Source organism: Lepidochelys kempii, chromosome 14 (genome assembly GCF_965140285.1).
Source record: "Lepidochelys kempii isolate rLepKem1 chromosome 14, rLepKem1.hap1, whole genome shotgun sequence".
Classification (NCBI taxonomy): domain Eukaryota; kingdom Metazoa; phylum Chordata; order Testudines; family Cheloniidae; genus Lepidochelys; species Lepidochelys kempii.
In genome coordinates this window covers 30,617,140-30,638,999 of record NC_136393.1, presented here as the reverse complement: position 1 = coordinate 30,638,999, position 21,860 = coordinate 30,617,140, and the positions used below count along the sequence as shown (strand labels likewise).

The 21,860-nt window shown below is 53.4% G+C and overlaps 1 pseudogene; it reads right to left on the bottom strand.

The window, feature by feature from the left end:
* Positions 1–18,741, bottom strand: part of LOC140898205 (uncharacterized) — a 203,793-nt pseudogene extending 185,052 nt beyond the window's left edge.
* Positions 18,742–21,860: the final 3,119 nt, after the last annotated feature.

Genomic DNA, 21,860 nt, shown 5'->3' with positions numbered 1-21,860 from the left:
AGGGATCGACCACCTGACAGGTGAGTGCCCTACCCACTGGGCTAGGGGATGGTGTGATGCGGGGAGGTCTCTCTGTCTCTATTCGTGAAGCTCCCAGCTGCAAGGTCCACAGAGAGCTGGGAGCCCAGGCTCTCAGTGCCGTGTAGCTGCGCTCCACTCTTAAGTCAATGGAAGCACTGCTGGTGAGGATGCACACAACTGGCAGAAGGAAGCTCACCTACCCCATAGGTGAGCAAGGAGACACAGAAGCCACGGAGCCACTGGTAGGCTAAGGCAGCCTGCTTCCTGGTCCTTTTACCCTCCCCCATGAGGGCCCTTGCGGCCCAGAGGATTTAATGAAAATCCCCCCATCGCTGGAGAGCGAGCTGCACCTTATTGCGGGAGCCACGGACGTCTTCGAGAAACTCCCACAGCTCCCTGGCACAGCCCCGTGGCCCACCGAGATGGGCAGGCAAGGGGTGGACCCCCAACGTGGCCCCTGATGGACTGGCACCACACGGCCCACCTCAGACCCTGGCTCAGTAGGGGGGAGTGGAGGGAAAATAGCAGCCCCTAGTGGGTCAGGACAGGGAAACACGAAGATCACTGCCTGGTGGTCATCCGGGAAAGGGAGGGAGATGGCCCCAGGGGCAGCAATAGCATCGCGGGAGGTGGAGGGGATAGGGACAGGGTTGGCAGCAGGGGAAGGGCAGGGGTCAGGAGTAGGGTCGGGGAGAGGGGCAGATGCAGGATCCTGGGCCGCAGTAGCCGGGCCGCTAGGAGATGGCCCTTCTCAGTCGGGCTACCCTCCAGTGATGCCATGTCTTCCCCAGCCGGCACGGGTGGATGGAGTACACACGAGGGCAAGACAGAAGGCTCGGTGTCGGCGGCCCCCTTCCTGGTTTTCCAGGGGGCCTCTGCATCGGCTGGAGAGAGCAGAGATCAAGCCTTCCGCTTGCAATGGTTCCTGGGTCCAGTGGTCCCTCCCGCTAGGCTGGGGGAGGGGCCTTTAGAAGTGGGCGGGCTTGTGCCCACCCCCCTCCAGGGTTCTCCAATAGGTGGTGCTGCTAGGCCTGATAAAAAGGTCCAGAGGGCCCGGGGTGAGGGGTGGGCAGGGAGCACCCTCTCGCAGGGCCTGCAGCAGGAAGACAAGAGAAGGGGTGACAAGGCAGTGCCCACCTCTCGGAGTACGCACAGGGGGGTCGGAAGGGTGGAGATCCCCATGGGCTGACCAAACGAAGGGGACCCACCCAATCCCCCCTGTCGTAGTCCAGGAGGTCTCCGACCCTTGTGATTTCTGCCAGGACCAGCCTCCGGCGCACGGAGGGAGACTCCAGCACCTGTACATGTAGCTCGGGGTTGTGTAGCAGGGGCTCCATGAGAAGGTTTGCTTCCTTGGTGGCCACAACGGACCTGGTTGCTGAAAAGAGCTTCCAGGTCTGAAGGATGGCCTGGTAGAAGACCGGCAGCTCTGAGAGGTCTTGTGGAAGACCTTTTGGGTGAAGAAAAAAGAGCTGCCAGTCGTATTGGAGCCCTCGGAAGCGGCGGAGGAAGGCGTGCACCAGAGTGCTCCACGCCAGACTACCTGCACCATAAAGGAGTCTCTGCAGGGCCTGGAGGCAGAAGACATGGACCTGGCTAAAAAGGCAGACCAGGTCCTGTCCTCCCTCCTCCAGGAGAAGACTCAGAACCCCTGCAGAAACCCAGCGCAGTGCTGGCCAGTAAAACTCCAGGGCTGTCCTCTGGAGCCTGGCCAGGATCCCCAGGGCCGGGCTCAGGGTGTTAGGTCGGTGCCAGAGCATGGACAAGACTAGCTGGTTCAGCACCAGCGCCCTCCCTAGCAGGGAGAGACACCGGAGCAGTCCTGTCATTCTCCACAGCCACTCACGCACCTTGGCTTCCACATCCTGCCAGTTGTCTGGTGGAGAAGGATGCATGGCAGAAAGGTAAACGCCGAGATAGAGCAGTGGACCCACGCTCCACCGGATGGCTTGAAGCACGGGTGGGAAGGAGCTCGCCTGCCACCCATCCCCTACCACCAGACTAGAGCTCTTGACCCAGTTGACCCAGGCCACTGATGTAAATGGCCTGGTAGGCCTCCACCCGCACCAGGTCACCTGGGTCCTGGACCATGAGGAGCACGTCATCGGCGTACGCCGACAGGACCAGCCACAGCTCCGGCTCCCGAAGCACCAACCCCATCAACCTCTGGCGGAGGAGACAGAGGAAGGGCTCAATTGCCAGAGCATACAGCTGGCCCGAGAGGGGGCACCCCTGCCGTACTCCCCACCCGAAGCTGACTGGCTCGGTCAGGGTCCAATTGAGCCTAACCAGACATTCCGCCTCGGCGTACAGCACCTAGAGAAAGCCCGCAAACTGGGGCTCAAAGCCGAACACCCGCAGGGTGCCCAGGAGATACCTGTGGTCCATACTGTCGAATGCCTTCTCCTGGTCCAGGGACAGAAGGGCGAATGACAGACCATCCCTACGCCCCAGCTCTAAGAGGTCCCGGACCAAGTACAAGTTATCGAAGATGGTCCGGCCCAGAACGGTGTCGGTCTGATCAGAGTGGACCACATCCACCAGCACATTCCCCAGCCACAGCGAGATGGCCTTCGCTATGACCTTGTAGTCCGTGCTGAGGAGCGAGATGAAATACCAGTTCCGTAAGTCACAGAGGTCCCCCTTCTTCGGCAATAAGGCACAGCTCATCTGCATGAGAGAGGGAAGACCCCGCTTTTCAAGGACTCGGCCCAGGCGGTGATGAAGTCTGGGCCAAGGATGTCCCAGAACACATGGTAGAACTCCACGGTCAGCCCGTCTATGCCCAGAGATTTGTTGGTGGGCATGAGACGGAGGGCTTCCGAGAACTTGGCCAGAGAGCCATCTCCAGCTGGTCTCAGTCACCCGCGCTGACTGTCAGGAGTTCGGTCCAGAGCACCCTAGATGCTTCGGCGTCAGTCAGATCCAGGGAGAAAAGGTTAGTGTAGAAGGCCTCTGCCCTTCCATGCATCTCCTCCGGATCCGTGAGGGGGGCGCCATCCTCTGCCCGGAGGCAGGTGACAAGCTTTTTGGCTCCCCTCTTTTTCTCCAGGGCATGGAAGAAGTGGGAGCCGTGATGCTGGATCAAACAAAGGCACCTTGGGCCCAATGGTCCTCCAGGGCCTGGAGCTCCTCCCGCTTCTCCTGGAATGCTGCACAGAGGGGTGGATCCTTGGGGCTGGAGGCCAGACGCCTCTCTAGCTCTAAGACCTCCCGCTCCAACTGCCCTATCACCGCATCCCTCCGCCAGCTGGTGCCCCAGGTGTAGTCTTGGCAGAAGAGCCACACATGTACCTTCCCCACATCTCACCACCACCGTGCCAAGGGAAAGGCACATCACTGCCCCCGCCAGGCCAGCCAGAACTCCTGGAAGGATGCCACAAAGCCCACATCTTCCAGCAAGTTGTTATTAAAATGCCAATAGGCCTGCCCTGACCTCTCTGAACTGAGAGAGGCTGTCCCAGTCACCAAGTGGTGATCCATGAATGGGGCCGACCAGATGCCGGAGGCGTGGGCCCATGCCAGATGGAAACGTGAGAAGTAAATGCGGTCCAACTGGGAGTGGTGTGACCGATCATCCTCTACCCAGACATAGATGAAGGCAGTATCGTCGTCCAGGTGGTGGTCGCGCCAGACGGTCTACCAGGGAGTGATGGTCCATGATCTCCCTGAGGATGCCCATTGTGGCCGGGGAACTCTGAGTCCTGAGCGGTCCTAGTCCTCGAGGGTGGTGTTGAAGTCTCCGCCCAGGACCAGGCACTCGTGAGGATCCAGGGTGCCGAGGAAGGCCAACGCCTGCCAGTAAAAGCGCACCCGGTCTGGGCCCGTGTTTGGGGCGTAAACGTTGACTAGGTTTAAGATCAGCCCCCTCCACACAGGCCTGGACGTGCAGCAGGCGGCTTGGCATGACCTCAGTGACCCCCAGCACCTCAGGCCGTAGCTCTGGGGAGAACAGGGTAGCCACCCCAGCTGAATGGGTGCTGAGGTGGCTAAAATAAACCCCATCCCCCCCATTCCAGCCACCAGCTAGCCTCGGTGGCTGGAGCCGTTTGGGTCTCCTGCAGGAAGATCACAGAGTACCTCCCCTCCCAAAGGAAGGAGAGCACCCAGCTCCTGCGGAGACCCACCCTACAGCCCCAGGTGTTTAATGTGGCAAAGATGGTAATTGTCATAGTGAGGGCTGGGGTGGGTCCTCACAGGCCGGGTGATCGAGAGCTTCCAGCGGGCCCCACAATAACCTGGTCTTGACCCCAAAGGTCAATAGGGAGTCACGGAACTTGCAGGCCCACTGGTAGGCCACGATGTCCTGCCTCCTGGTCCTGCTCCCCTCCCCCAAAAGGGCCTTCACGGCCTGGAGGACACAATGGAAGTCCCTCCAGCACTGGCGGGTGAGCTGCACCTTGCCCTTCGAGCCACGGGTGTCCGTTAGGAAACAGCACAGCTCTTCCCTCAGTGCAGAGGGGGATGTGGCAGCCAACCCGCTGCTGTACTCCAGTGGGGCCCCTGAGAGATCCTCACGGCCTGCGGAGACGGGCAAACAGGGGGCCAAGCCCTGGCACAGCCCGTCCCCATTCCCGGCAAGGGAGGAAGCAGTGGCGGGCATATTGCAGCCCCCAGGGTGTCAGAAAAAGGAGAGACGCAAACCGCCCCGCTGAGGGTTGTCCGTGGGTAGCGGAAATGAGACAACTTTGGGGGCGGCAATAGCATGGGAGATGGAGGGGAGAGGGGTAGGCGGTGCTTTGGGGGCAGGATCGGGGCCAGAAGCAGGAACAGGGTCATGAACAGGGACTAAAGCAGGAACGGGGACTGAGGCTGGGGCAGGAGAGGGGCCAGGAGCAGGGCAGGGATAGGAGTGGGAGCAGGGTCAGAGGTGGGTTCATGGTCCCCAGCAGCTCGGCTGCGGCTCCTCTCGACCAGGGCTCAGGGCCAAGGGGGCGGGAGCGGGGCCTTCACCTACGCCGGGCACAGCGGTTATGGGAAGTGCGTCACCCGCAGCCACAGCGGTAGGCAAGGTGGAGTCAACAGTGGGGCCCCCCTCCTGAGGGAGGCTAGCCGCTCTGTCCGGGTGGTAGAGGGTGCGCCCACAGGCTCGCGGCCTGGCCACTCAGCCGTTGCCCCGAGGGGTTCAGTGGCCTCAGATGTAATGCCATCTGTGGCTGGGCAGATAGGTAAGGCCAGGGGTGCCCCAAGGACCAGAGCAGGGGCAACAGCTTGGGGTGAGGGGCAGGGAGGAGTGTTGTACTTAAAGTACGGCACAGGATCTTTTCAGGGGGAATTAGGCAAAGTACCACATTTATTGGTAATACATGTATCAATCAACACTGTATCATATGCGTATGATATATTTTATACTCATGCACTCACATACACACACACAAACACACTCCGTCATGTTGTTGTTATCAATTAGTTGCTCCCCTTAACTTCACTAGCCAGGTGAGTTAGATGGGGGAAGGGTGGAGCCGGGCTTCTGCCGATCCAGATCGATGCTCCCATGTTGACAAGATGAGACCAGGGTCCTCTGCAAGATACCTCACATTTATAGCAGCTTCCGTCTCATGCAAATCTATACCAGATTCAAAATCTGTATCTGTGTCCATTGGTCCTTTGTGTTGCTTCCTTCTGGGTGTGGTCCCAATGCTGTTCAAAGAGGGTGTTTTCAAAAGAAGGTGCTTGCTTCTAACCCCAAAGGCCGTCAATATGTCTGCTCTTCTTCAGTGAGCCCACTTGACAAGTTTTATTGTTCTTGGGTCTGGCTTCCATCACCTCTCCAACTGTTGCAGCTGTCTGGAGGTGCTTGCCTTCCAAGCCTTTACTCATTCACGCCTCGTTCATTCAACAGGGCAATTGATTAAAAGGGGGGTGGTGGAAATCTTATAGAATCATAGAATATCAGGGTTGGAAGGGACCTCAGGAGGTCATCTAGTCCAACCCCCTGCTCAAAGCAGGACCAATCCCCAATTTTTGCCCCATATCTCTAAATAGCCCCCTCAAGGATTGAACTCACAACCCTGGGTTTAGCAGGCCAAAGCTCAAACCACTGAGCTATCCTTCCCCCCACTTTATGCTACTCCTAGCAAAAAGACATTTTTTTTAACATTATACCAAGGCTCAATACAAAGTTTTCTATATAAGGATCTGATACAAAGTTGTATGAAAATAGAGGCATAATACAAAGTCATATGAAAGTTATGTGAAGATGCTTAATGGAGAGATTTATCGACAGGAGGAGGGGACGGCGGGACTAAGCTGCTGCCCAGATTGAGGCCCGCTGGTGGGGGGTCGTCTTCCCCCTGGGTGACTGGGGTCAGACCCAGGGCCTTGATCTCCTCAAAGATGGAAGTAAAATCAATCCCCACACCCCCAGAGTCCTCCCCGCCAATAACCGCATCAGCAGCGGCAGGTGGCACAGGGGCTGGGGGAACTCCTGCAGAGGCTTCCTCGGGGGGGACTCAACAAGGGGGCAGGATTGCCTCCGTCCGCTGCCACAGCTTCCATGGTCTGCGCCTCCTGCTGGGCTCCATCCGGGGGCACGACTGAAGATTTAGCAGCATCAGCCCGCCGCAGCATCTTTCAGGGGCCTCGACTCCCTCCTTGTTGGATTTGCAGGCCCCGAGGTGGAGGGCCGGTCAGCAGGGGTAGGGCCAGGGGGCAAGGTCAATGGTTCCGGGGCTTGGGGTGGGACAACAGGGGCGGGGGAAAAGGGAAACCTCCCCCTAGGGCAGACCCTCTCCCTTGGTCAGCGAGGGTCTTGCTGCCCACTCCTCCACGGGCCCCGCTGAACTTCAGCTGATGGAGGCGAGGCCCACCCCGCCCCGGGCACGATGGTGGGGGGGGGGTCTGTCCCCATGGCCCGAGCGGGGGCTATGGCAGGAGCAGGAGGGGAGGCTGCAGAGGTAGCCGGGCCACCAGGGTCACTGGCGATGACAGGGCCGGCGCCCTCCCAGGTCTTGGGGGTCCTGGGCACCCCTCCTTGCCTGACCAGGGGTCAGTCCCTCCGAACATGCCCCATCACCCGGTAGAGGAAGCACCAGGACTCCCCCATCATGTAGTGGACCCAGTAGTGGGCCCCCTGGTAAGGCACCAGGAAGGACCCCTTGAGCACCACTCCGTCATGTGCCGCCGGCGGCAGTTGGAGTTCGACTTGCCGGCAGAAGGATAGGACGTGACAGAGGGCGGGATCCTTACAGCTCAGCAGGAGAGAGCTGATGATCAAAATGGGCTTCCCCAGGGTGGAAAGGGCAGGTAACAGGGCAGCGTTGGGCAGGAAGGGCAGGACGGAGGTCAACACCACCCATACGCCCATGTCCTCAAGGGGTTCTAGGGGGACGAACACGCCCCCCACCACCAGGCCCTTCTCCACCGCCTCCTGAGCGGCGGCCTCTGACGCCAGGAAGAACACAACCTTCCCATACATTTTGGAGGCTGCCACGACGGCCGTGGGACTCACCACCCGTGCCAATGCCCGCACATACATTTCGAAGTGGGGCAAGGCAGGTGCCAGGAGGCAAAGGATGCTGTGCCTCCTGGTCAGTGAGGGGAAGGGACCCCGGCTGCCAGGGATGGTACCGGAGGCAGCGGTTGGGGTGGTGGCACGTGGGGGGGGGGGGCGGCCCCCTGGGCATATGCTCTGAATGGAGTGCCCCCAGAGCTGGTGGAAGGAACAGGAGGGGAAGGAGGGGCCATGGCAGGTGCAGAAGCCATAGCAGGGAGGGCGGCCCTACCCCCAGGAGATTTTGTTTTCCAGGTGGGGCCCTTGCCCTTCCTGTTCCTCTGACCCTTTTTGCTTATGGGGGGGGGGGGTCATGGCAGCGGCGGAGTTCAGACCAGTGGAGGTGGAGAGGTGAGCTGCAGGGGCAGGCAGGGATGGTGGCAAAGTGGGGGCCACAGGGTCAGCAGGAGCAGGGTCCTCCTCCATGGTACCAAGGGACAGGAGGAGGCCCTAGTATGGGGGTGGAGCGACAGGGAACCACTCCTCACCACTAAGCAACACACAGGGGAGGAGGGTCCAGTGGGAGGGGCAGGAGGATGGGGGAGAGGGAACTAGGCTAACCACTCCTCCCTGCTAGGCTATACGCAGGGAAAGAGGGTACCGGCCGAGGGAGGGGGGAGTGGAACGACAACAGGGGGCACCGGAAGAAAGGGAAGAAGCAACTGCTCCTCCCCGCTAGGCTGCAGGTAGGGGAGGAGGGCGCCAGCAGTGGGGGGACATAGGCGCAAAAGGGGGGCACAATCACAGGCGCAAGGCGGGGGTACCAGCTCCTCCGGCTGCACTTCGGTGGGGAAGGGCTACAGTGGTATCCGGGGGGGTGGGGGCAGTGATCAGGGTATACAACTTAAAGGGGTGGGGGCACAAATGCTCAGGGTAAGGACACGGGCACACAGTGCGGTCCTGTGGCGGGGGGCAACGGGAGGCAGGGGAGTAGGAACATTTGGTGAAATAGCTGTGGGCGGGGCAGGTAGAATGGGAAAAACTAACTGCTGGAAAGGGTGAGGCAGGCGAAGTGACAGACTCAGGAACCTAGGGCTGGGTTAGGGTAGGGCAGGCAAACAACAGGGCGGGAGCGGGGGGACACTTCTCGGGGCTATGGTAGGGAGGGAGGGAAAACTGGGCTGAAGGGGGAGTAGTGGGGAGGACCCCAGCCCAATGCAACTGGGGCAGGGGAGCCAAGTCCAAGGGGGTGGGGGAGTGCACCCATGAGCGCTTGTGAGACTCACTCCAGTCCTTGTTTGCTGCTAGGTACGGTCCCCAATGGTGGTGAGGGGAGGAGCAAACGGCCCTGTTGAGGGGCGAGCAGCAGCTGTCAATGGTCAGCTGGGTTGGTGGAGGAGGCAGCAGTGGTGGTGGTGGAAAGTGAGGAGGGGGGCAGCTGGGCTAGGGGGAGGGCCCCATGCCGCTCCCCCGGCCCTCCACAGCAGCCAAGGCTACCACCACCCCAGGAGCACAGTTCTTAGAGTCACTCAGTCCAATAATGCCAACCGACCCCCTCCACAGTGTCCCACAGCAATCTTCCTCCTCCTCCACGAGGCAGCAGGCTCAGGAGCAGCAGTCAGCAGCTGGAAGTAGGCAGCAGCCAGCCAGGCAAGGACCCAGGCAAGGAAGGTGGGAGTGGTGTTTGGGTCCTCAGCTCTCCCTCCAGAGGGATGGGGGGAGCAGGCCAGCAGGGCCCCCCCATTCCCCACACCAGCAGCGACAGACAGCCACAGTTCTACAGAGAGAGGAGCTTCCACCAGCCAGCCAGCAGTAGTCCTTTAGGGAGTGGGGGAGCTCCAGTCAGCAGGGCAACCAGAGCAAGACCAACCAATCCTCATAGTGAGGCGAGTAGCCTCCCCCCAGCAGCAAAAGCAGTAGTCTCCCACCTTCCTCCAAGCCAGAGGGCTCTAGAAGAGGAGCGAGGGCAGAGCTACTGACCACTGGAGAAGCAGTAGGGTTCTGTTCCATGACTGACCAGAGCAGGAACTGCTCTGGGTTAGGGTGGACATGTGACTCCAATGAGCCTTGAAAGAGTCAGTTGAAGCCGTTAGGCAAATGAGAACACCTGACTCCAATTAACCTGCAAAGAGTCAGGTGATGCTGTTAAGCTAATACAAACACCCAACTCTAATTAAGGCCCTCTGATAGTATAGCTAAAGGGAGCTAGAGGAGAGGAAGTGGGGTAGAAGGTCTGGGTAATGAAGACACCCTCAAGCTACTGGAAAGGGTGAAGAAGGTATTGAGAGAGAGAAGTGGGGGAGCTGTGGGGAAGTGACCCAGGGAAATGTAGCAACTCTGGTAGTGAAAGGTCAGCTGTCAACAGCTGCTGCTGTTTAGTCTGCAGAAGAGAAGAATGAGGGGGGATTTGATAGCTGCTTTCAACTACCTGAAAGGGGGCTCCAAAGAGGATGGCTCTAGACTGTTCTCAGTGGTAGCAGATGACAGAACAAGGAGTAATGGTCTCAAGTTGCAGTGGGGGAGATTTAGGTTGGATATTAAGAAAAACTTTTTCACTATGAGGGTGGTGAAACACTGGAATGCGTTACCTAGGGAGGTGGTGGAATCTCCTTTCCTAGAAGTTTTTAAGGTCAGGCTTGACAAATTCCTGGCTGGGATGATTTAGTCGGGGATCGGTCCTGCTTTGAGCAGGGGGCTGGACTAGATGACCTCCTGAGGTCCCTTCCAACCCTGATATTCTATGATTCTACGGAAGCTGATGCTGCAGAGGCAGAGGCGTGATCCGAGGCCTTTCGGCCCATGAAAAAAGACCCTATGGAAATCAGTCCCTCTCAGTGGTGCTTTCTGAATGCAGAGTTGGCAGGGAAAAGGGGCAGAGGGGATGAGTGATAAAAGGCAACACCTATCTTCCCTGTACTCTCCTCTTATCCCACAATCCCCAACATCTGATTTCCCCAGCACACTCTGCTTCTCACATCCACCAGACCCAAGCATTGAATCCCCCAGTTTCCTCCTCCAAACCCATCCCTCTTGGTCCCTTCACATTTGATCCCTGGAATGCACCACCTCAGGGGATATAGGGAAGGGAAGTTGTCAGCCCCAGGGACACTTACCTCGCAGGGGCCAGCTCCCCGTAAGTGGGGGAGCCCAGCCCAATGGCTGCTGGAAGATGGGGACAGGTGTCCACAGTGATTGTGGGGCCTGGCCCAGATATCACTCTCCTAGTCTTCATGGAAAGGACATCACATCTGGGAAGGGAAGGGAAGGGAGTGGGTGGGAATTCATCCAGGCAGAGGGAGCTTCTGGAGAAGTTTCTCTTTCTTCCTCCAGCAGGTTAGCAGGAGGCAGGAAGGCCTATCCATTCAGCAGCCAGGGCTACGGCAGGGAGAAGGGGCTTGTGGCACTACGCCCTAATAATCTTCATAAAGATATTATGATATGAATATGGCATAACTAAAATATGTTTAAGCAAAATGGATCATGTAAGGTATCATGAGAAAGGTTATGATGTACTGATTACGATTATCCAATTTGTATGCATGTAATCACATCATTTCTGTATTTGAAGTTAGGAATATTGACTGTATCAATTACAGAAGTGTTTGCACCTGGGAAACGCCTATCAAACAAAACGCAACCAGCCTGGCTGGCAAATCAATGGGCGATTAGGGAGAACAATGGAACTTTGAAAATGCTGATCTCTCACCTTCCTGAGAAGTTTCCTGGGATAACTTTGGTTCAAGTCTTCTTTAACACTGCAGGGTCATGTGGTCATGTCACCTGGTACTAAACCCCATCTTGGAATGCTTGTATTTTTTCACAAAAAGAGGTTGGGTATAAGACTGGGAAACAAAGCTTTCCCACCTTATGTAAATCCTATTTATGGCTGGGGAGTGAGGTAATCAAAGTCAGTCCATCTCTGTTTCTCTGGAGGAGATCCCCACCCAAGATGACTGCAGTGAACATCTGAAACTAGGCTCAGGGAGAAAGGATTGGGCCCAGGGTGGAAAGGGGTCTGGCCTGCGAATAATTAGTTTGTGTGTTTGTTTTATTTGCTCAGTAATCTGCTTTGATCTGTTTGCTATCCCTTATTATTACTTAAAATCTATGTTTATAGTTAATAAACTCATTTTGTTTACCTTAAACCCAGCTTGTGGAATCCATAACTGTGGGGGCAAGAATCTGTGCATATCTTCCTCCACATCGAGGGAGGGGGCGATCAATGAGCTTACATTGCACAGTTTGCTGTGCAGTGCAAGACAATGCAAACTTTGGGTTTGCACTCCTATGGTGATGTGCACACGAGTGCTGGGCACTTCCCAAGCTGGGTCTTCCTGTGCAGACATTATCTCAGTGACCGTGTCTTTCTGCAGGAGGATGTGGCCCTACCTGTGTGTTTGCCAGTGTAGGCTGGAAAGCCTGGCTTGGCAGGGCAGAGTGAGGGGGACCTGTCTGGTGGAACAGGCGGACTCAGTGGAACCCCAGTACATCAGGTGGCATCCCCAAATCGGGGGGGCAACCCATCACAGGGCTGATTGGGACTTCTCCTTCTCTGCCTGTGGTTTGCTTAGACCAGGCAAAGCCAGAGTATCGCTGATCAGCTCAGGGTCAGCTGCTGCTGGAACCTGCCCCCAAAGATGGGCAGATGGATACCTGAGAGCCAAATGCCTCTGATGTGTGTGGGAATTAGGAAATGGAGTTTTTACTAAGGCCAGCCCTAGTCAGGGCACTGAGAGAATTTCTCTCCTGTGTGGAGGAGTCTCTGATGTCCAATATGGTGTTAGCTCCAACTGAAGCTTTTTCCATGCTAAAGACATCTGAGAGGGCTCCTCCCTGTGTGGATTTGCTGATGCTTGATGCCGTGTGAGCACCAAATAAAGCTTCCCCCACATTCAAGCTCTTTCTTCTGTGAATTATGCGATGGGGAATAATGTGTGAGCTCGGGTTGAATCTTTCCCTGCACTTATTGAAGCTTTTCCCCACAATCAAACATTTATGGGTTCTCTCTCTTGTGTGGATCGTCTGATGTGAAGCAAGGTTTGATCTTCGAATAAAACTTTTCCCACAGTGGAGGCATTTATATGGGTTTCTCTCCTGTGTGGGTTTTCCGATATGAAATAAGGACTGATGGCCCATTGAAATTCTTCCCACAGTCCAATCATTTACAGGGTCTCTCTCCTGTGTGCAGTCTCTGATGGGCAATAAGATTTGAGCTCTGACTGAAGCTTTTCTCACAGTCCAAGCATTTATAAGGTTTCTCTCCTGTGTGGGTTCTCTGATGTACAATAAGGGCTGATGGTGCACTGCAACTTTTCCCACACTGAAAGCATTTATATGGTCCCTCTCCCGTATGGATTCTCCCATGGCTAATAAGGCCTGAGCGCTGACTGAAGCTTTTCCCACAGTCCAAGCATTTATACGGTTTCTCTCCCATGTGGGTTCTCTGATGCGTAATAAGGACTGATGATACACTGAAACTTTTTCCACAGTCAAGACATTTATACGGTTTCTCTCCCATGTGGATTCTCCTATGGATAATAAGACCTGAGCTCACACTGAAGCTTTTTCCACAATCCAAGCATTTATAGGGTTTCTCTCCTGTGTGGGTCCTCTTATGTGCAATAACGGCTGATGGTCCACTGAAACTTTTCCCACAGTCCAAGCATTTATATGGTCCCCCTCCAGTGTGGATTCTCCCATGGCAAGTAAGATGTGAGCACTGACTGAAACTTTTCCCACAGTGCAAGCATTTAAACGGTTTCTCTCCTGTGTGGGTTCTCTGATGTATTATAAGGACGGATGGGCCACTGAAACTTTTCCCACACACAAGGCATTTATGTGGTCCCTCTCCTGTATGGATTCTCCCATGGCTATAAGGCCTGAGCGCTGACTGAAGTGTTTCCCACACTCAAGGCATTTATAGGGTTTCTCTCCCGTATGGGTTCTCTGATGTACAATAAGGGCTGATGGTGCACCGAAACTTTTCCCACACTCAAGGCATTTATATGGTCCCTCTCCCGTGTGGATTCTTCCATGCCTAATAAGGCCTGAGCACTGACTGAAGCTTTTCCCACACTCAAGGCATTTATACGGTTTCTCTCCCATGTGCAGTCTCCGATGGGCAGTAAGATTTGAGCTCCAGTTGAAGCTTTTTCCACATTCTAAGCATTTATAAGGTTTCTTTTCTTTGGGATTTGTCTGCTGGGTTGTGGTTTCTTTGGAATCCTGGTCTCCTCCCCCACATTCAAAGGAATCATACACTTTCTTCCCTGGGTGGTTTTCCAGCTTCCTCTCTGACCTGTGACAATTACTCCAGGCTTTTCTCTGTTCCAAGCACTGGGAAAAGTTCTCTTCAGCTCTTCTCAAAAAGTTCCCCTGCAGGTCCACTTGCTCAGGACCTTCCTGCTGTGGATTCCCCTCCTCATTCTCACTCATTTTCACATCATCTGCTAGGGGAGAGAAAGAATCATGATAGGATTCATTGCCTGGGTTAGCAGAAAGACAAAAGTGAAAAGCAAAGAGGGAAAACACAACACAGTAACTGTTGGAAGACTGTGAAACTGGATTCTGTCTCCATATCCCATCCAAACACTGAGAGGGAAGTGAAGTCAGGGAGAAAATTCCTGACAGCTAACAGGATGGGTGGGAAGCCATAAGCGATATCTGTCATGATGATAGGTTTCAGAGTAACAGCCGTGTTAGTCTGTATTCGCAAAAAGAAAAGGAGTACTTGTGGCACCTTAGAGACTAACCAATTTATTTGAGCATAAGCTTTCGTGAGCTACAGCTCACTTCATCGGATCCGATGAAGTGAGCTGTAGCTCACGAAAGCTTATGCTCAAATAAATTGGTTAGTCTCTAAGGTGCCACAAGTACTCCTTTTCTTTTTGTCATGATGATGTGACACCTGCTGACCAATGTTCCCTCTAATTTTTTCCATACACGTGCGGAATAAATTTTGTTATGTGCACCAAGGTATGTGTGGATGTGTGTCACCAGTAGAAACAAAAAACCTAGATGTAATGTATATTTTTAAAAAGTTACCATAGGGATAATTATTCCAGCCAGAACAGGTTAGGCATTTTAGAACTTGCTACTTGAAGTATTAAATTTAAGTGTACGAGAAATAAAAATTATGAAAACACTTAACATAACACACTTAGAAAGAAAAAAATTACAGAGGATATATGTGCATTGCAGGAAGTGCCAAAAAGTAACAACAACAATGTCATAAATATAAAGGGAAGGGTAAACCCCTTTGAAATCCCTCCTGGCCAGGGGAAAGCTCCTCTCACCTGTAAAGGGTTAAGAAGCTAAAGGTAACCTCGCTGGCATCTGACCAAAATGACCAATGAGGAGACAAGATACTTTCAAAAGCTGGGAGGAGGGAGAGAAACAAAGGGTCTGTGTCTGTCTATATGCTGGTCTTTGTCGGGGATAGACCAGGAATGGAGTCTTAGAACTTTTAGTAAGTAATCTAGCTAGGTATGTGTTAGATTATGATTTCTTTAAATGGCTGAGAAAAGAATTGTGCTGAATAGAATAACTATTTCTGTCTGTGTATCTTTTTCGTAACTTAAGGTTTTGCCTAGAGGGGTTCTCTATGCTTTTGAATCTAATTACCCTGTAAGATATCTACCATCCTGATTTTACAGGGGGGATTTCTTTATTTCTATTTACTTCTATTTTTATTAAAAGTCTTCTTGTAAGAAACTGAATGCTTTTTCATTGTTCTCAGATCCAAGGGTTTGGGTCTGTGGTCACCTATGCAAATTGGTGAGGCTTTTTATCCAACATTTCCCAGGGAAAGGGGGGGTGCAAGTGTTGGGAGGATTGTTCATTGTTCTTAAGATCCAAGGGTCTGGGTCTGTAGTCAGCTAGGCAAATTGGTGAGGCTTTTTACCAAACCTTGTCCAGGAAGTGGGGTGCAAGGTTTTGGGAAGTATTTTGGGGGGAAGGACGCGTCCAAACAGCTCTTTCCCAGTAACCAGTATTAGTTTGGTGGTGGTAGCGGCCAGTCCAAGGACAACGGGTGGAATATTTTGTACCTTGGGGAAGTTTTGACCTAAGCTGGTAAAGATAAGCTTAGGAGGTTTTTCATGCAGGTCCCCACATCTGTACCCTAGAGTTCAGAGTGGGGGAGGAACCTTGACAAACAATAATACAAGTATGTGTTGGGGGGTGAGTGTGAGAAAGTGTGTGAGAGACAGACAGAGATTGTGTGAGCTGCCTCCGTGGAAATCTCAGAAACAGTGCACTGTCTCTTTAAGAAAGTCACTCACTGTTCACCGCAGCAGCTCCAAGTCCTGAGCCAGTCTGTGTCCACTGCTCTGCAGAGACGGGGTACAGGGGCGGGGGGAGAGGGACACCCTGACATCAGCACCCTATTTGCCCCCCCCAGACTCTACAAAGCCAGCAGGAGGTTCCTGGGAGCAGCTGCAGGACAGAGCAACGTGGGGGGATGGGCACCTGAACACATGCTGCCAGATGTGCGCTCTCTGCTAATCAGCTGGGCAGCATTTGAAGCTCTCCTGGGCCGCCATCCAAGCGCTCAGCTTACAGGGAACACAGCTGCTGAGCGCACCAGACCTGGGTGAGATGAGGCAGAACTGAGGGGGGCTCACACCACATTTTTGGGATTTTCAGCTTTTCCCTTCATTTGCCTTATAGTTTCTGTGTCAGTGTCATTGACTCCCCACCTGTGCGGGTGCCTCTTGGCATCTTGCTTGCCTCAGAGTCCTGGAGATCTGGGACCCACAGCTCTTCCCCTGCTTCCAGCTGGGTGATCAAGTCAGGTTTGGGAATGGGGAGTTGTTAGCTGACGGCCAAGGATGTTTGGTGAGGTGCCAGCTATGCCCATTTATACCATCCGTGACTTTAACCGCTAGAACGCACTGTCCCTTCGCGGCGGGCAGCCCGGGCTAGGCTGACGGATGCCCCAAGGTCCTAACCACCCGTGACTTTAACTGCTAGAGCTCAGAGCTCCTTCGCAGCGGGCAGCCAGGATTGACTGACAGGTGCCCCAAGAGTTTGCCCCGTGGAGGCGGCACAACTCAACGCTAGGCTCTTAGTACTCTCACCTAATGGCCAGGCTTTAGAGCCAAAATGGCTGAGGTTCTTTAATTGTGTTGGCTGCTTTACAGTAAACCAGAGAAAACAAGTCAGGCTTATGCACAAATGGTTACCAAAATTTATTAAGCTAGATTCTAATCATGTGGTTACAAAACTGCTAGTGCCTACTTATTTAAATGTAGAGATGTTACACACACAAACAAGTTACAAAACTGAAGCCACAATCCCAAAGAAAGAAAACAAAGTATAGAGCTCTATTTCAAAATATGTGTACACTAAAGATAGGAGATCAGGTGTGGGTGCTTCTTACCCTCCTTGCATCTCTCGATTCCAGCGGTGCCAAGCCAGGATCGGTCACTCAGTTCCGCGGAAAGATGAATAAGGGACAAGGCTTAGGGACCCTCTTAGTTGCAGAAGCCTTGGGAGGCTGTCACTTATCTGACCAGCAGATAGATAGTGAAAAGCACTCAAAAATCATGGTGCTGTAGGTCCCCTACTTATACCTCTGTACTCCTTTATTCTCTTTCTCCTTTCTTATGCCAAATTGAGGCTGGTCTGTCTGGGTGACGCCAGCTTTCGCAAGAGTAGTTTACACTTGCAAGGGAGAGAAACAATAAGTTTCGACTACTGGACATTTCTTTTATCAGGGTAAATATTTTCCCACCTAGGATGTTGGTGTGTGTGCATCACCCTATTTAGTAGGGGCTAAGAGCCATGTCTGTCACAGGGCCTCTGCCTGCTGTGAGCTTAATCGTTGTATCTGTTCCCAGAGGCACATTGTAGCAGCACACCTGTGCTTTTCACAGCTTCAAAGGCTGTGCTGGAATATATGTTAAGTGCCCTGTTCCGGCTTCCTCCTGTGTTTCCAGCAATGCTGGTCTGAGGGGGGGGCGGGGGGCTGGCTGTCTGGCTACAGGAGTCCTGCTCAGGGGATGAAATCAGGCATGATTCGAGTGCAATTAGGATTGGGGCAGTATTTGTTGCAAAGGACACCATCTTGAGTTTAAACTGACCCCATAATTTGCTGGGGGGTTGTGGGATCTGAACAGATGGGCATGTGGTCACGGATTCCCCTTGGGAGAGGCAGATGTCTGGGGGTGGAGGGAGTTGTCACACCCTCACTAGGAGTTCTCAGGACCTGTGTGCTCTGAGGGACTTGCTGAGGCACACACAGCTCTGGTGTTAAACCCCTGCCTATGCCTAAACGCCCAGAGCCCTCCCCATACATGGAGCTCATCCCAGGAAGGGAGGTGCACAGAGATGCTGTGTGTGAGTGAGAATTAATACAGATAGGATGATACGCTGCTTCTGCCCCCATTACAGATGGAGGGATGGGGATAAATTAGCATGTCCATTAGGTCTATGACTTCCCTATCCCATTGAAGGGGGTATGGAGGTGAACGGCTCTCATACACTGGAGCTGTGGACTGTGCAACCCATTCCCTTCTAATCAAACTGACGAGGGAAGAACCTGACCAGATTCAGAAATGCAGGTTCCATGGCTTCAAATCGCTGAGGGGACAGGAATCCTTACCCAGCGAGGTCACCGTCTCATAATTCTCCTGCATAATGTCCCAGTAGAGGGCTCTCTGAACTGCCCAGCAGTGAAGTACACAGCCACCTCCTCAAAGGTCATCGGCATCTGCAACAACAGGTGCTCCCCACTCAGTACCTGCTGCTCCAGCCACAATCCCACTATTCATGGGGGAAGAAGCACAAAAATAGAACAGCTCTGGGAGGGCCAGAGGAGCAGAATCCCACCCCCACCCTGCTCACAGTGGCCAGGAGGCTCCACAGAACAGAGAGAAGGTGAGAGCTCCTTGTCCCTCCCAGCAGATGGAGGAGGGCAGGGTTTAATCTCATTTGCCACCCAACTACTAGGCACAGGCTGATGTGGGAAACAGAGCTCCACACAGGGAACAGGAAACCCAGCACCTTCCCTTTGTATTTCACCGCAGTGTCTGACTAGTGGGATCAGGCTTCAGCACTCTGGTCTGTTTTCCCAGCCCTGTCCAGGGGCTTGTTTCCGGTTTCAGAAATGGGAGAATTTTCACCCCACCCTCCAATGGGCCTGTTCATGTGTCCCAGCAGGTTTAACACACCCAGTCCCCCTCCCTGCCTCAACCTGTGTATTTCCTGCCCTGCCCCCTCTACAACAACCCTCCCCAGCAGCTCCTCCAAACATTCCCTACCTGAGCAGGATTCACCACAGCCATTTCCCTGCCCTGTTCCCTAGGAAGATGGGAAGATCTAGAGCAAAACGGTGTTAGGATATAGATATTCAGGCCTGTCTGTAAAGGCCTATACTCTAAGAATTTAGGTGTATTCTTATCACTTGGCTAGTTATAGAGGTATAAAAGAAAGAATCAAAATCACTGTCTGCAGGTGTAAGGGCCTTCTCTTACTGTGACAGTCTGAGGCCCTGTTCTTAGGCTAAGGCCTTTGGCTAAGCATCAGAGGCAGCCATAAACTGGGAAGTGAACGGTCACATCCTCACATTCCAACCTAGTCACATTGAAAGAAGGTGCTATTGGGCTGTTAGGTCCTGATAATGCCTATTGCCTGCAGAGAAAGGGAAGTGCCTAGAAGATGTAAAAGGAAACTTAGTTTGATAGCATCCTGTCTGGCAAGAACTCACTTATCAATAGCTGGGATGTGAAATCCTCACTTCTGTGTTTGTTCTATCACTAAAAGAAAAGGAGGACTTGTGGCACCTTAGAGACTAACCAATTTATTAGAGCATAAGCTTTCGTGAGCTACAGCTACAGCTCACTTCCTCAGATGCATCATTCTATCACTGTAGTCCTGATTTCCCCATTGTTTGTCTGTATAATCTCTGTCTGGTTCTGTGATTGTTCCTGTCTGCTGTATAATTAATTTTGCTGGGTGTAAACTAATTAAGGTGATGGGATATAATTGGTTAAATAATCATGTTACAACATGTTAGGATTGGTTAGTTAAATTTCAGGAAAATGATTGGTTAAGGTATAGCTAAGCAGAACTCAAGTTTTACTGTATAGTCTGCAGTCAATCAGGAAGTGGGTGGGTGGATGGGGGAAATGGGAATGGGGGTGGGGAAACTGGAATCATGTTTTGCTAAAGGGGGAAATGGGAATAGGGAATCATAGAATCATAGAATATCAGGGTTGGAAGGGACCCCAGAAGGTCATCTAGTCCAACCCCCTGCTCGAAGCAGGACCAATTCCCAGTTAAATCATCCCAGCCAGGACTTTGTCAAGCCTGACCTTAAAAACCTCTAAGGAAGGAGATTCTACCACCTCCCTAGGTAACGCATTCCAGTGTTTCACCACCCTCATAGTGAAAAAGTTTTTCCTAATATCCAACCTAAACCTCCCCCACTGCAACTTGAGACCATTACTCCTCGTTCTGTCATCTGCTACCACTGAGAACAGTCTAGAGCCATCCTCTTTGGAACCCCCTTTCAGGTAGTTGAAAGCAGCTATCAAAACCCCCTCATTCTTCTCTTCTGCAGACTAAACAATCCCAGCTCCCTCAGCCTCTCCTCATAAGTCATGTGTTCTAGACCCCTCATCATTTTTGTTGCCTGTCGCTGGACTCTCTCCAATTTATCCACATCCTTCTTGTAGTGTGGGGCCCAAAACTGGACACAGTACTCCAGATGAGGCCTCACCAATGTCGAATAGAGGGGAACGATCACGTCCCTCGATCTGCTCGCTATGCCCCTACTTATACATCCCAAAATGCCATTGGCCTTCTTGGCAACAAGGGCACACTGCTGACTCATATCCAGCTTCTCATCCACTGTCACCCCTAGGTCCTTTTCCGCAGAACTGCTGCCTAGCCATTCAGCCCCTAGTCTGTAGCGGTGCATTGGAATGGGGGTGGGGAAATTGGAATCATGTTTGGCTAAGGGCAGGAATGGGAACAGGGACACAGGTATAAGGCTCTGTGGTTGTCAGAGCTGGAAAGGGGGACACTAAGGAAGGAAACTGGAATCATGCTTGCTGGAAGTTCACCCCAATAAACATCGAATTGTTTGCACCTTTGGACTTCAGGTATTGTTGCTCTCTGTTCATGCGAGAAGGACCAGGGAAGTAAGTGGGTGAAGGAATAAGCCCCCTAATAAACGGGGTTGTTATTCTGCAGCCTGTCAGGGTGAGAAGGGCAATTGGGGAGGTTTCTGAATTAGCGTTAGTCCATTTCACACCCTGATTCCTCCCAGGCTCTTTCCTTGCAGACAGACACTCTAGACTCTGCCATACTGGGGAAACCCTCAGCTACATTATTACAACACAGACCTGACCCCTCCCACCGGGACTAAACCTACAAGACACTTTTAAACCTTCCTGGAACAGAGTCTCTGAGCCAAATGCTAGAAAGGAGCAGAATCAAAGGAGTAACTTTGAGGGATCTCCCCTGACCTCGCTGGGTAAGGATTCCTTCCCAGGGCAGCACATTCCCCCAGCATCATGGGGACTAGGCAGAGGCAGGAACTGGCTTTTCTCTCTGCTCCTCACCTTGTCCCAGGAAAGTCAATCTGCCTCGGGGTGCTGCAGGGAATGGGGCTGGGCAAGACTGGGACCAGGGAACCTTCCTCCCCAGCTATTGCTCCTGCTGCCCTTTTCTGTCCCTCCACTCCCCCTTTGGCATGGAAGAACTGGTTACTGTCCTGCCATTCCTGTGGGTGTTTCCTCTCCATTACCTACTGCCACTGCTAACAGGAATGTGAGCCTGGCTGCACCAGTGAGGGCAGCAGTTCTGGGAGTCAAGGACAAACAGGGAGCAGAGACGGAGTGAGGAGGGGCCGCTTGTGGAGTCACTTTCCCGTCAGGCCCCAGCACTTTCTCCAAATTCTCTCTCATCACCTGGAGTCTCCAGCTCAGGAGCTGGTGGCAGCACAGCCCGGGGCTGCCCTAGGGGACTGGCTCCAGTCACAGCAGAAAGTCCCCCCTCGGCTGAGCATAGAGGGAGTGTTAGTGATGGTCTGTCCCAGCACAGGCGCCGCTGGGCAGCAGCAGCTGCTCAGCCCGAGCTCCCAGATCGCAATGGAGGCAGCAGCATCTACCCCAGGAAGCCTAGCTAGCTCCAGGGCTCCAGTATCCTGAGCACAAAGAGAGACTGACACCAGCCTCCTCTGCCTTAGCAATTACCAGAACCCTCTGCTGGGGGCAGCTAATGACTGAGCCTCCCTGTGCTGCCCCTGCAGCCCCCAGGGGCAGTCAGGCCGATGCTGATCTCATTTGCTATCTGGACTCACGCTGGAACCAGAGAACCAGTTCAAACAGGGATTTCGTATGTGACCCGGAACCAAACCTGAACCAAAGTTTTGTTTTACTGACTGAACCCGAACTGA